Below are 15,282 nucleotides of genomic sequence, written 5' to 3' on the forward strand. Positions count from 1 at the left end.
GGATTCGCAGGAAGTCTCTTCGAGGTAGGTATTTTGAACGTGGTGCTTTTGGAAATATTTAAGAGAGTACTCATTAGCTTATGAGCATTAGACGATGTGGCTTTATACTTGGATCTTGTATGGTGAGTCTGGGTTGAGGAATTGTGGTGTTATAGCAAGAAAAAGTATCAAGTTGAAGGTAAATCAGAAGGAACTTGGATAGATGGGATAGCTTTGTAATAGGCCAGGTCGGTATGGTAAGGATATGATTAGTTCCTTGGATGCTTACGAGGTAATGAGTTTCTACGGGTGTTTCGCGGCAATGCACTTGGGTTTTAGTGGCCTGTGTAGCTTGGTTGAGTTATAAAGGTTCAGTCCTGACGGTTTAGTTTTGTGCAAATGGAATTCGGAGAGTTCTTGATGGTTTCTACCATGGTTAGAGATGCGTATTTTCTACGAGTGTGAGGGCATGGGATGTATGGTGATTTTCTTATAGATGAGATCAATGGAAAGTTCTTGGCGGGTTGAGTACGTAGTTGCTTGTAGCTCGGAGTGGATTATGAAGTTCTCATATTTATTATAAGATGGCATGGTATATGCGGTATGTTTTGTAGGGTTGAGATTTGCATGTGTGAGGTCACGGTTCAGTTCTGGAAGGAAGGTCATAAATTCTTAGGCAGCATGGACAGTTTCAGATGACTAGGTAAATGGTATCACTAATTTGTGCGGCATGATGAGGGCATACGTTTCAGAAAAGGCAATGTGATTGAGTTAATAATACATCATTGGTATTGCGGCTCTTTCTTGTTGGATCGACTGCTGATATTTGAGTTTGCTTGGTGGCACAGAATAATCATAGGAGTACCTCTCATGGATGTTTGGGTATTAGAGGTGTGTTGCATATTCAGGTGGAGTTGGGATCAGATATGGTGATCCGTGTGCTATACATATTTGGAGACTGGGAGTTCTCATAGATAGGTTAGGTCATGGTTGTGAACTGCGTACATCGGTCTTATGTGGTAACTATTGGGAGGTTTGGAAACCCGAGTGGATCCTTGTTGCTTGGTATGTTAGGTTTTGGGATATGATATTGGGTATAGACTAGTTGTCTCTGTGTCGTGTTATTCTGGACTATTGCGCTAAGGAAGCAATGTTGGCTATGCCGGGAATGCCACAGATTGAGTGGCGAGGTTCGACGGATTATGTTCTTAGTAGGGTGGTTTATATTTTGAAGACCCAGCAGATGGCTGGGAAGGATTATCTTTCTTATTTGGGCCTTCGTGATGGATGTCAGTGCAGAGACTCCTACCATTAATTTAGTTCCAGTGATGAGGAATTCGTCCGGATGTGTTTCCTGCTGTCGGGCATGTCGCCGGATAGGGTTGTTGATTTCCGTATCGATTTGGTGTCGGGCACCGTATCGTATAGCACCGGCGAAGTTAAAGGAGTTGAAGGAGCAACTTTAGGAACTCCTTGATAAGGGATTCGTTGGTAGGTCAATATGGAGGTGTGTTCTACATCGAGTCAGCTTGGTTGACTCCGAATTGTATTGTTGAGGGATGTGTTGATTTGATTCTTATTGAGCTTATTAGTAATCTGGGGAGATCTATGAGTTACCTTTCCGTGTTGCGAGGCATTGGGATTTGTTGGTTATAGGCACATGTGGTGCGGTGTTATTGGGATCTCATAGTGGAATTCGAGCGGAAAGAGTATTGGGTATTGCTCGGCGGATAGCGCATCGGTTGTGCCCTTTCAGGTTGTGTGATGTTATGTCAACTGCTTTGCCATGATTTTGATGATTTGCTTTGGTTCTAGACAGTAAATTGCGTGTGGTTGTCGAATTTGAGCATAGTGACTTGAGGCGTTTCATGTGGACTAGTGTTTGGATAGGGTTGTATATTGCAGCGAGGTTATATGGAGGTATGACCCTTCGGGTTAGATTTGTGTGTTCTGTTTCTACGATGTGTGACGGGTTCTCAGTATTTTGTGTGGTGGTACTGGTGAGCTTGCGGTACAGCTCTCTCATATGAGTCATTCTCACGAGTTGAGTACGCTTAGATTGTTGCTTAATAATGCGCGGATTACATGAGTTGTGGCTTTAGATTGTATTGATGTGTCATGTCATCAGAGTAGTTATGTTGGATTAGATGAGATCGTTGGATCTAGAATGAATACAAACGGATTTGGTTTCAGCATTTTGGAAGGATAATATCGACGTTCGGCTTAGAAATTTGCTAGGGTCCTTGCCAAAGGAGGAGTTGCTTCATGAATTGTTGATCTGAGGAATGGTTATTGACTTTCTACGTGGTTCGTTTATCATAGGTAGTACATGAAAGTGTTGGAATAAGACTTTAGTTGATAAGAGGTTTACTATCGGTATTCAGTTGTTGGGTGCAGCTGCTGTGATTAGAAGTCATCGCTACAAGTGTTTGAGTTATGTGGTATATCATGTAATTGCACATAAGGTTGTAGGTAGGGTTTATTATAGTTGTCTGGGCTTATTCAGAGTATCAATGTGAGATTCTGCTCTTGTGGATCATTTTAGAGGTGGAAATGTAGTTCTAAGTTTTATGGGCTAGGTTGGATTGTAAAATTTCAGTTACATTGTGTTATCGAACCTACATGAGATAGCGTGGCATGGGATCACCCTCGGGTATGTGCATGGAAAGGTTATTCAGCGATTGGTTGGCTTTTGGAACAACTTTGGGCACGTTCGTGGACGAATGTATGTTTAAGTTGGGGAGGATGTAACGACCCGACCGGTCGTTTTGAACTTTTGCACTTTGCTCGCCAGTTCTAGGGCATGACTAGCCCCGTGTGATGTATTATGACATATGTAAATCGTCGGTTTTGATTTTCAGGGTAATCAGAGTGAATTTGGAAGAACATTTCTCAATTTGAAGCTTGAAATTTGAAATTTGACCAAGATTTGACTTGTTAGTAGATGACCTCGGATTGGAATTTTTATGATTTGGTTAGCTCTGTTAGATGATTTGGGACTTAGGAGCGTGGTCGGAATGTGTTTTGGAGGTCCGCGGAAGGTTTAGGCTTGAATTGGCGAAATTGGAATTTTGGCATTTTTCGGTCTATAGGTGAGATTTTCATATAGGGGTCAGAATGGAATTCCGGAAGTTGGAGTAAGTCCTTGTGTTATTTGTGACATGTGTGCAAAATTTCAGGTCATTCGGACAAGGTTTGGTAGACTTTTTTATCGAAAACAGAATTTGGAAGTTCTTGGAATATTTAGGCTTGAATCCGATATAATTTTGGTGTTTTGATGTTGTTTTGAGCATTCCGAAGGTTGGAACAGGTTTGAGCGATGCTATAGGATATGTTGGCATGTTTGGTTGAGATCCCGAGGGCCTCGGGTGAGTTTCGGGCAGTTAAACAGATAAATTTTGGACTTTGGACTTGGCAGTTTTGCTGTTTTTGTTGCAGACGATTTGTTCTTCGCGTTCGCGGTCAGGGACTCGTATTCGCGAAGGGTGTTCTCTGAGGCGGCGAATTTTGTCTTCGTGTTCGCGTTTTGTGTGTCGTGTTCGCGATGTTGTGATGCTGTGATTCTCCGCATTCGCATAGAGGAAGAGGAGTAGGTGGGTCCCCAATGCATTTCTATGCGTTCGCGTAGTAGGGATCGCGTTCGCGAAGTGTTGAGTCTGTTGTGCATCGCATTCGCGAGAGGGTTCTCACGTTCGCGTAGAAGGAATTTCGATCAGTGAAGCTGTGTGCTTCGCGAACGCGAGGGATATGTCGCGTTCGCGATGAAGAAATATTTGGGCAGACAGTTTATATTTTAAAATCAAGGGTTTAAGTCCAATATCATAAAAGCCATTAGAGAGCTCGGGAGAAGATGAAATTTGAGAGGATTTTCAGTGGAGCTATTGGGGTAAGTATTCTTCACTCATATTTGGTCTAATTTCACGATTTAATCTTGAATATCATCATTTAATTTGAGAAACTAGAGTGAAATTGGAAAAAATGGAAAAAGAGTTTGAGAATTCTTTTGGGGATTTGAATGGGCAATTGAGGTTGGATTTTGATGAATTTGATATGGGTAGACTCGTGAGTGGATGAGGATTCTATTGATGTGACTTTTATCCGATTCCGAGATGTGGGCCTGGGGGCCGAGTTTGAGCAATTTCGGGATTTTTGATGTAAATTGGATATTTTCAAGTGGGTTGCTCCCTTAGCATATTTTAATGGTTATGTACTGATTTTGGTTAGATTTGGAGCATCCGGAGGTCGATTTGAGAGGGCAAAGGAATCACAGGCTAGAGGTTGGACCGGATCGAGGTGAGTAATGAGGATTTTCAGTGGAGCTATTGGGGTAAGTATTCTTCACTCATATTTGGTCTAATTCCACGATTTAGTCTTGAATATCATCATTTAATTTGAGAAACTAGAGTGAAATTGGGAAAAATGGAAAAAGAGTTTGAGAATTCTTTTGGGGATTTGAATGGGCAATTGAGGTTGGATTTTGATGAATTTGATATGGGTAGACTCGTGAGTGGATGAGGATTCTATTGATGTGACTTTTATCCGATTCCGAGATGTGGGCCTAGGGGCCGAGTTTGAGCAATTTCAGGATTTTTTATGTAAATTGGATATTTTCGAGTGGGTTGCTCCCTTAGCATATTTTAATGGTTATGTACTGATTTTGGTTAGATTTGGAGCATCTGGAGGTCGATTTGAGAGGGCAAAGGCATCACAGACTAGAGGTTGGACCGGATCGAGGTGAGTAATGATTGTAAATGTTGTCCTGAGGGTATGAAACTACGGATTTGCACATCGTAGTGCAATATGAGGCAACACACACGCTAGATGACGAGCGTGGGGTCATGCACCATTGAGGATTGCGACTTAGTCTATCCCGAATGACTGTTTTACCGCATATTTGATTGAAAACTATTTGCTATCATCATGTTTTGGGATGAGTGTCATATTTGGGCCTCGTGCCAACTATTTGGACCCTTAGGTGATTTTTATTGATATTTTCTCAATATTTTGATTTTATACTTGTACTCAGTCATGCTATATTCTACTATTTTTCATAATTCAGTCATGTTTACTCTACTTCAACACTTAAAATAATATTTTAAATGATATTTTAGGCTGAGCGTGATGTTTTACTATTGCGCGAATGACTTGTGAGATTGTGACTGGGTAAGGCCGAGGGCCTATGTTGTGAGGAAACACTGATTATGATTATGAGGCCGAAGTCCTAAGATTTGTACGCCACGAGGTGGCTTGTTGATATGAGGCCGAGAGCCTATATGATTATGCCACGAGATGGCTTGATATTGCGCTTGGGCCGTAAGGGGCCCTTCCAGGAGTCTGCACACCCCTAGTGAGCGCGGGTACCCATTGTGATTTGAGATATAGCCCGAGGGGCTGGTGTTGTTCCATGTGTTGCTTGAGGGGCTGATTCTGTTGGTATTGTGCCCGAGGGGCGGTTCTTTATGTGTTTATCTTTTCTAGTTGCCTGTCATTTACTTGCTTAACTGCTTAAAAAGGCAAATTTTAAGAACTTTAAACTGTTAAGTGACATTGCATATTTTCACTGTTTCATTGCTTTTACTAGCTTTTACTGCTTCGTTATAACCTGTTGATGTGCCTTTACGTGATTTCTTATTGCTCAGTCTGCATTTATTATTATTGCTCACTGATTTGGAGTACTCACTTTACTCCCTGCACCCCATGTGCAGATTCAGGCGCTTCAGGTCCTGCTTGCGAGGGGTTGAGTGCTTCCAGCAGACTTCGGAAATTCACTAGGTAGCTACTCGGCGTTCGCAGCCCAGTGCTTCTCCCTCTATCTTATTTTCTTCTGGTTTGGTTATGTAATAGTTGAGTAGACTCTTTAAGACTTGTAGTTGTTATGATAAAAGCTCATGACTGGTGACACCCCGATGTCGGGCTGTGTTGGTTTTATATTCCACAAATTGTACTATTTTCACTACTTAATTGAGATTTAATCATTTTAAAGACTTAAATTGTGTATTTTTAATTGTTTAAAGGAATTTGGTGTTGTGTCGGCTGGCCTTGTCTGCACGAGAGACGCCGTCACAACCGGGTCTGGGTTTAAGGTCGTGACAGTATGTCATGTGTTCTTCTTTCTCTTCGAGTTTCAATCAAAATCAACTCTAATCTTCGCCAACTCCCTCAAAATTGAGATATAAACTTCAAAGGATATTCCCAATTATTCGCAACAACACCCTATTCAAACATAATAATTTTAAAAAATTAATTTAATTTTCGAATTTAATGCTTCAAAACTTTTTAATGGATAATAGCGTTTGTCAATTAAGTTTCTTATTCAGGAATACATCTTTACCATGTTAGCATACATGTATTCAACTGTAGGCAAAGCCTCTGCTCGATAAGCACTACGTGAAAGGAATAATTGATCTACTTCTTGTTGATAAGCACAATTAAATAATCTTCCTTTTAGCTTAATTTGTATACAATTGGTAAATATAATTATGCTAGATATTTTAGATATATGAGAACCTCTCTTGAGAAAAGGGTAAAGAAATTTTATTAACAAAAGCACCCTAGCGCTACAAAGTTAAAAAATTATTTATAATAAACTAAAAAAGGCAGCATTCCCTTAAACTCTATTGATCAGTGACAAACTACAGTCATTAAATACGATTATTTAAGATTACATTTAAACAAAAAATAATTACATCAGGGAGGAGCAGAGAAAAGGGAAAGGAGATACTACGCTATTAATGAGATTTGAATTTTCCATCTCAACAGTGAAAGCCAGGAAACTTACCAAGTGAGCTAGCCATTAAATCCTCTTAATATTACATGATTATTGATTTATTGTTTAAGGGCTTTGTTTAGTTTATAATTATCATGTCGGCCTTTGCAATCTCCTATTGAGTGTTGCATAAAATGGACAAGAAGAAGTGGGGAGAGAGACGACAATGCCTTTTTTTTTTTTTAACTTAACTATCCGTACAAGATCCACGGGTTCAACTAATCTAAATTTGCATTGTGTACATAGGACAACACTTCTATGTATACTCTTTTTTCCGCCAAAAATATTACTATTTTTAGAGTTAGAATCCGAGATCTTTAATTAAATATAAATAACTTCATTAATGGATCCACATCTGTAGACGAAATTACCAATATCTGATTAAATCCCACTATTCTTAGAATTGGAATCCGAGATCACTATTTTAGAATCCGAGTTAGAATCCCACTACTTTGTTGATATACGACAGAAATATCACTATAATTGGAGTTAGAATCCGAGATCTTTGATTAAATATAAAGGAATTTTATTAATGGAACCACGTCTGTAGACGAAATTACCAATATTTAGGGATTTATATAGACCGAGTTAGTTCGATTTTTTATCAAAACCAAATCAAACACACTATATCGGTTTGGATTGGTTCGGTTTCGTCGGATTTTTCATTTTTTGCGTTTTTTTGTTACATGAATATTATTTCAATCTTACTTTGTGTTACAGATAAAGTTTTGATAAGTGAATATATGTTTAGTAAAAATTAAAAAAATTGACAGACATATGATCTACTAAAATATTCTTATGGAAGAATATTTTTAGTAACGCATGATAGTTATTTTCTTAGTCATCTAACAATAAGTTTTTGTTGATGTACGGTTTCAAGATTTACTGAATTTAAAAAATAAACAAAAAAGTCAATATGATACCTAAATAATGATATGTTCTATTTAATTTTAAGTTATTGAAATACCATTTCAAATTCGAAAAATATATAAAAAAATATTGACATATGAATATGGAAGAACAAAGAGATGATTGACGCATTTCGATGACACTTGATTTAAAAAGTGATACAATATAAGGTATTAAAGTATATATAAAAATTATATATTTATATGTGAGTTTGGTTTGGGTTTTTTACTCAATACCAACCCAAATCAAACCAAACTTAATTGAGATTTTTAATAGGTTTGATTTGACTTTTCGGTGTGATGCGATTTTTCAGTTCGGTTTGAACACCCCGACCAATATCAACGTAGTAAATGAATATGTAAAAGAGAGTGCATGGATGTGTTGTGAGTGCATGAAAAAATCAAGAAAGTGAGAGGAGTAAAGAAGACCCAGGAGAATATTACTCGCCTTTTTTTGACTTGTTTCCTTTTGTTTCTGTTTCTCAAATTTATTGAGAGCCAAGAGTTTCGAATTTGCAAGATACTGTAATGGAATTTCTAGTGGCCATAAATTAAAGAATTAAGTCAGACACGCATATTATATACTAGCGGAAGTAAAGTCCGTGCTATGCACGGGCCCAAGCTTAAATGAATAGATTGACATAAATCAAGCTAATCTATGATTTGACTTTATATTCCATAGATTACGTATGATCAACAAATTTTTCTTAATTTAAGATATGATCATGAGGAAAGTCAGATTAATATATCAATGTGACATGTTCCTTTTTTTCTTTTATAATTTTGCAATAGAGTTGTGGAATTATGAAGTTAATATATAAGTGTGGCAAGTTTGTTTTTTTGTTCTTCTGTATGAGTATGTTTTCATATACTTTATTTCGTTAAAATTTGATGCTAAAGATGATATAGTTTTTCACGTGAATCTTCTGTAGTGATTTTGTATTTTTATAGCATGGGTGAAAGGGTATAAATTAAACCTTGTAAGAAAAATGCCCCTTTAGAGATAGGGGCGAGCAAAAGAGCTACTATACACTCAACGCAACCCATTAGCAAAAATTACATCGGAAGAAAATAGACTATTATATTCACATTGTCCAATATATAGTTGACACATTACCTGTAGTAGAATTGCTGAGCCACTTCAACAATTGCTGCAGAATACAAAAGAAAGATGGATGCAGGAAAATATATTCTCGTTTTTCTCCTATTTGAATAAGCTTTTTTGCACGTATTGTAGAAAAAATAAACAAAAGGTGTTTGGGTATTTTTTTTTTAAAGGAAATATGCCTAAATTTGTCTTAGTGCTTTCTTAAATAGCATAACGACCTTTGAAGTTTATGGAGTAATAATTTTAATTTGTGTGTCTCTCGAATAACAAAATAGTTTTTTATATGATATATCAATATTTTGCTTGAGTTTCAATAAAATAATAAATTAGTAGAAATTAAAAGCTACAACGTACAAAATCTCATGTCTTTGCAAATCAGAAAACTTGCATGAAAAATAGTAATTAACATTTTTATAATCGTCCCAAAATTAGCTAAGCAAGAAAAGAAGTAATATATGCTTGAGACATAGAAAGGATAAAATGTAAGTATCGATCGTATGATGTACTTAAAGAGTAATGATCATAGTATTAAACAAGTTCTTCATTTCTTACTTAGCCTAATCTATGTTAGATTTTGATGAACCAAAGAGAAGTACTATAACATTCTATATTAGATTTTGATGAACCAAAGAGAAGTACTATAACATTCTATATTAGATTTTGATGAACCAAAAAGAAGCACTATAACTTTACCTATGATTTATCAAAAGAGTGCTTTTGTCTTAATTAGTACTAGTAATAAAACATAATGCATCTGTTAGTAGTAAATAAAAATAGGATGTCTAGAAAACAGATGCACCACGTCAGAAGGTGTAAAAGCATAGAGGTCAGCAAGAATAAAGATGAAAGGGGTCCATAATCTCAGTAATATAGTACTCCATCTGTTTCAGTTTTGGTGAACTCTGAGCACGGAGTTTAAGAAAATAGAGAAGACTTTTGAATTATGGTGTAAAATGAAGTACATATATTTTATGTGGTTATAAATCATAGCATAAAAATAAATTATTTATAAATAAAGAAAGAGGTCAATCTTTTTGACATGAACCAAAAAGAAAATAGGTTGACGTAAATTGAAACGGGAGTATAATAGTACTATCTTTGGAACACAACTAAACAATGGGTCCACTGTTTCCTCTAGTTCTTCACACGTGTCCCTGGGCAGTAATAAGAAATGATGGACTATTCATTTGTGGGTGGGCTTTGAAAATGCCTACAAAGTTCCCTTTATTTACCAAATTATTTGATGGCAACAAAAGTTATAATACTGAAAAGCAAGGGCAAAATATAAAAGTTTAAGCTGGCATGTCGACGCACTCCCACTTCTAATATAGTAAGAGTAAAATTTGGATAAAAAGATTCGAATAGGCATGTGATATGTTAACGGTCTCTCCTTTTCTCTTTGGAAAGTATATCTCTCTCTATCTCTTTATGCAAATGATTCCATCCGAAAATAGCTACGCAGTCCAAATAAGTAAAGTATGAACTGTGAAATAATAAGAAAATACAAAAAATATATATATTGTTATTCAATAATCCTTGAACATTTTTATTTTAGGGACTAATTGGTCAGAACTCCGTCGTTCTAGACAATAGAATAATGATGAGTAGTATTATGTTGATGATACAAATTGTGAATGGTTAAATATAATTACATTCTTGGAGTCCTAAAGATCTCGGAGTACAGGGAATTTAAATGCTATCCTTCTGGACTGTTGGGATTATCTTTTTAAACATCAATTGAATAACTATATTTTACACACTATAGTCGAGTATCAATGTTGTGTTCTTATTGAGTCAATCTAGTAAATGTATTTTAGGAAATCGAGTTATAATCAAATTGTCACAAACAATTAGTGAGTTGGAGTGAGTATTTGTTTTACAAGTTAGAGTAACTTGTAAATCATGAAATAGTTATAGTAGGAGTACTAGAGAGTAGGGGTGTACAAATCGAACCTGAAAATCGCACCAAACCTATTAAAAACCCAACTAGGTTTGGTTTGATTTGATTTGGTATTGAATAAATGCCACGACCCGAAATTTCCACCTTTGGGACCGTGATGGCGCCTAACATTTCACTTGCTAGGCAAGCCAACGTTAGAGGATTCCTTAGGCCAATTTTAGTCAATTTCAATACCTGAAATGAAGCTGCTTGTGGCCTCAATACCTGAAGTGAAGCTGCTTATGACCTCAAACTGCCGAACGACGCGCTAGAGCTCAAAACGACCGGTCGGGTCGTTACATTCTCTCCCACTTAAACATACATTCGTCCTCGAACACTAAGAACTGCTCTGGAGTTGTCTAAAATCATTATTTAATACCTCGTGCACCTACCCATGCTACCATAACTCAGTTGAGCACACTAGCTCGAGCCAGTATGAAGATTCTCCCTTTTACTTAGTCAAATAAGCCTTAGAGCCCAATTTTGACATCCAAAATTCTCTATCAGGCCTGTTTCCATCATACGGACACCATATCAATCACTACACAATGCACCAATACATGATTGCATACCTTTGCTGAATCCACACCATGCACCGCATAATTCACGTGACCATAATAATATCCTCTGATAAAAATAGCCGGAATCCCACGAATCTGATGCCCACAACACACCTCATGACTCATATAAGTTCTGTTTCAACTCTCGCAATACTTCCATGACAGAAGAGATGTGTAGAAACTCATAACCACCTGCCGAATCACAATTCATGGAGTTTCTCCTTCCGACAAGAACCATTACCTCATTCTGGACTGAATATCGATATTTGCTCGTTAAGTACGCTTCATACAAATCTGATCGCACTTATCCCGGGTCCAATAATCTCGTCTCACCCAGTATAAGTTGCTCAGGCAATAAGCCACATCAGACACTACCAAAAGTCTCATATGATGCCACCATATACTAATAAGCCACAACTTGAATGTGATACATAAGGAATCGAACTCTGGAAAGAATTACTCAACCCACACAACTAATTAAACAACCGAATGGATGTTATGAACCTTCCTCAAAAATGAGAAACAAAATACACAAGAATAGATATGGGGAACTGTACTTAATTAACATCACATTGTTGCAGTGTGCAACCTTATCCACACATGATACCGTTGCATCGTGCAATCCGATCCAATCATGATACCCGTGACGGCTTTCCACCCAGTCCACACAACATACCCGTGACGGGCTGCCACCCTACACAAGAATAGATATGGGGAACTGTACTTAATTAACATCACACTGTTGCAGTGTGCAACCTTATCCACACATGATACCGTTGCATCGTGCAATCTGATCCAATCATGATACCCGTGACGGCTTTCCACCCAGTCCACACAACATACCCGTGACGGGCTGCCACCCGATCCACGCATAATAATCTATAAGAAAATACTTACCGAGCTAGAATTCTCATTCCTGAGAAATATCCGAATGTCGACCACAAGCACGCCAAGTGCATAATACCATCCCTAGGGAGACAGATAGCGTCATACACTACAAAAATCAAGCACAACTAAGGTGCAATAATTGACCTGCATCTTGAGAGCCATCCTGCTCTCACAATACCACAAGCTACACAGGGTTCCAATACGAGTGTGAATAATCAAACCACCTCGCAACCCACCTGGCATAATATAGATTACACGGAATAGTTGATGACAAAAGTAACGTCCAAAGCCCGAATACTCCTCCATAAACAACGTTATGCTAAAATGGACACCTCCGGCCCGATATAGAGCACACACTTACCTATAAATCCCTCCACGGACCACAGTTGATTCTAACCGTACCATATTGGGCCAATACCCTTCCAAGGATCCACAATGATTTTTTTCCCATGACAAACAATAACATCCGTTGAATCTGGAACAAATTTCCACGATTCACAACCAACTGAATAGAGCGCCTTTCAGGCCTAAACTCTCACATTAGCGATAGTACCAAAAATCTCCAAACTTGGTTTTAATCTTCAATCAATCAAGTGACTACATGTCACACTTATACAATCTTCCTGTGGGATATGCCCCCACGACCTTCCGCACTAGGTAACAAGTCTGCACATCCCTATCACCGGCCATACTAACGTTGTAAAGCGAATCAAGAATCTGCAATCAGTATGCAGAGCCTCTTACACAGGACACCAATCTCAGGTGACTCTATAGACAATACAAGCTTACTCTAACCATCTGAATCCTTTCCCATTCATCCGAGCTCTTGACATTCTTGTTGACACCAAACTGCAATCTTGATCCTCAACTTTCAAATTTCATGCCGCTCACCGCACGTATCTTACCAATACGAGAGAGCATATGAATTTCATTATAACCCATGACCAATAATAAGATACACACTTCATCATATAGAAACCCTTCACTTTACTCATTCCAGGAGAACCATCGCAACACATGATTGAATCCCCATAGCTGTAGAAAACACATTCCTCAAGTAGTGGTCTAAACGACCATAACTCTTCGGGGATCCATCTACACATAACAGTACATAATACTCGAATGCCTCCAAATAAAATCAATTACGGCGGCCGTCAAGCTTTGCACACACCGCCATAAATCACATGCGTGACTTAACATACTGAAGGGACTAATCATTGCCACTATCATACCAATTCAACCATTGCTAACTGATCCGACTTCTTCTAATTTACTCTGGACTTGCCTTAGGAATAATAATAGCCCCATTCAAAACATCACGAACCTAAATCCGCACTCATCTTAAGTGACCTTATTTCACAAGACCACATTATCTCAAAACCCACGAACCATCTCATACCCTCTGTATGCGCATATTCGCATTTTCAACTAGTACAACCATTCTGATAATTTCTTTATAAATCCAAAGTTATTTTATCCCATTTCTCTAATGCTACTGCAGACCAAAGATAACATATAACATTCTAAGCCCCTTTTAATAATCCGCTGCAAGAGCTCGATACTCAATCATACTACAAACTCGAAATCTTTAAGCACTGCACTTTAACTTTTGAATCCACTAGAACCATTGTTGAGAGTCACCCAGTCTGACTTGTTCCCGATTACAATTAGACTCCAAGGCTCTGTTAGCGCATGAACACCTCTCTCAAAGAAGCACCTAGCTTAATTACTTTCCTTATAAATCACCTCTACACGAAGCATAAATCCTGAGTCTTCCCAAAGCCTGAACGTGAATCGCTGAGTCCAATTATAGCACACATTCCTCAAATTCTTTGGTCAAATTACCACTGATGTTCTCTTTCCTTAGTCGTAATGACCCACCAAAATGCTGATAACTATAAACCTCACAAGTAGATAACCATGCAATCCAATCATAGGCGGTGGGGTCTCTCCCACTTAGCTTGAAGCTACTATTACATAACTTTGGAACCCACCATGATTACTTATCCTCCATTGACACGATCATGCACAATTAACCCATCAAATTCCTCGAAATCCTTCTATTAACATTTTAGGAACACTCTGAATCACTAACCACATTTACATATTCGACCTCTTACCGGATAGACAATAAAATTCTTCGTCAAAGCTTCGTCATCACCATGCAACCGCTAACTTGCTCGCAGGAGATAACTCATATGTGAAAATTCCATGATGATACCTTCCAAGGACGCTGCACTGAGTACCATTACTATGAAATCCTTAGACCATCCTGAGCCCATGCTCATTCACCAGCTGTATAAGTTCATTCACTCCTCATGGACATCAACTAAAGGTGCGACAATACATTCAAATCCGAAGTCATGTTACATCCTTCTCCATATCAAGCAACTCCTTTCTGTCGTATCCAACCTTCCTCCGTATAGCAGCCAATATTCCAAATTAAGCCAGTAAGCCTAGTCATTATCCACCATGAATCCCCAAATCACTCCAAACTTTCCTCAAGACGTGTAGTTATCATACTACGAAATCCATATGCTACTCTGCCACTCTCCCCCTTTGGTTAAACCCTCTCCTTTAAGCAACTACTCGACTTCTGCTTCTTACACCTAGACTTCTAGAAATCTAAACACCGTAAGACACCTCCCACATGTCCTTCCTCATCCTTCGCCGCAAAGTTGTTCCCTTAAATCAAGATCCATCTCTGCAGCACTTGAACCAATAGGTCGCTAACAACATTAAACCTCTCCGAAGATCATCTTCCTCGAGCCATCAACATTAGAAATACCTATTTGAATTCCGAAATTGCTACACTTCGCTATCTCTGACAACCGCTTCTCGGGCCATCTCACACTACTTTGTCGTGAAGGCAAATTGATAAAGACCATAACAACGACGAACCTTAACGCGTTCATCAAGGATGACGACACCACATCACAGATAAAAATTCCACCACGCTCGAAAATACCAATTCTCGTTACTCCATCAACCCAAACCTGAACATTCATAGTTCGATTGCCTTTCCTCCACCGGAAATAAAATACTGAATCTCTGAATCATGCACTGAGTAAACACTCCTTTCAAATCATTCACTGCCTCAACGCATAGACAATCCTACATTACACAAATAATGA

The sequence above is a fragment of the Nicotiana sylvestris genome, chromosome 5 (assembly GCF_000393655.2).
Source record: "Nicotiana sylvestris chromosome 5, ASM39365v2, whole genome shotgun sequence".
Taxonomy (NCBI): Eukaryota; Viridiplantae; Streptophyta; class Magnoliopsida; order Solanales; family Solanaceae; genus Nicotiana; species Nicotiana sylvestris.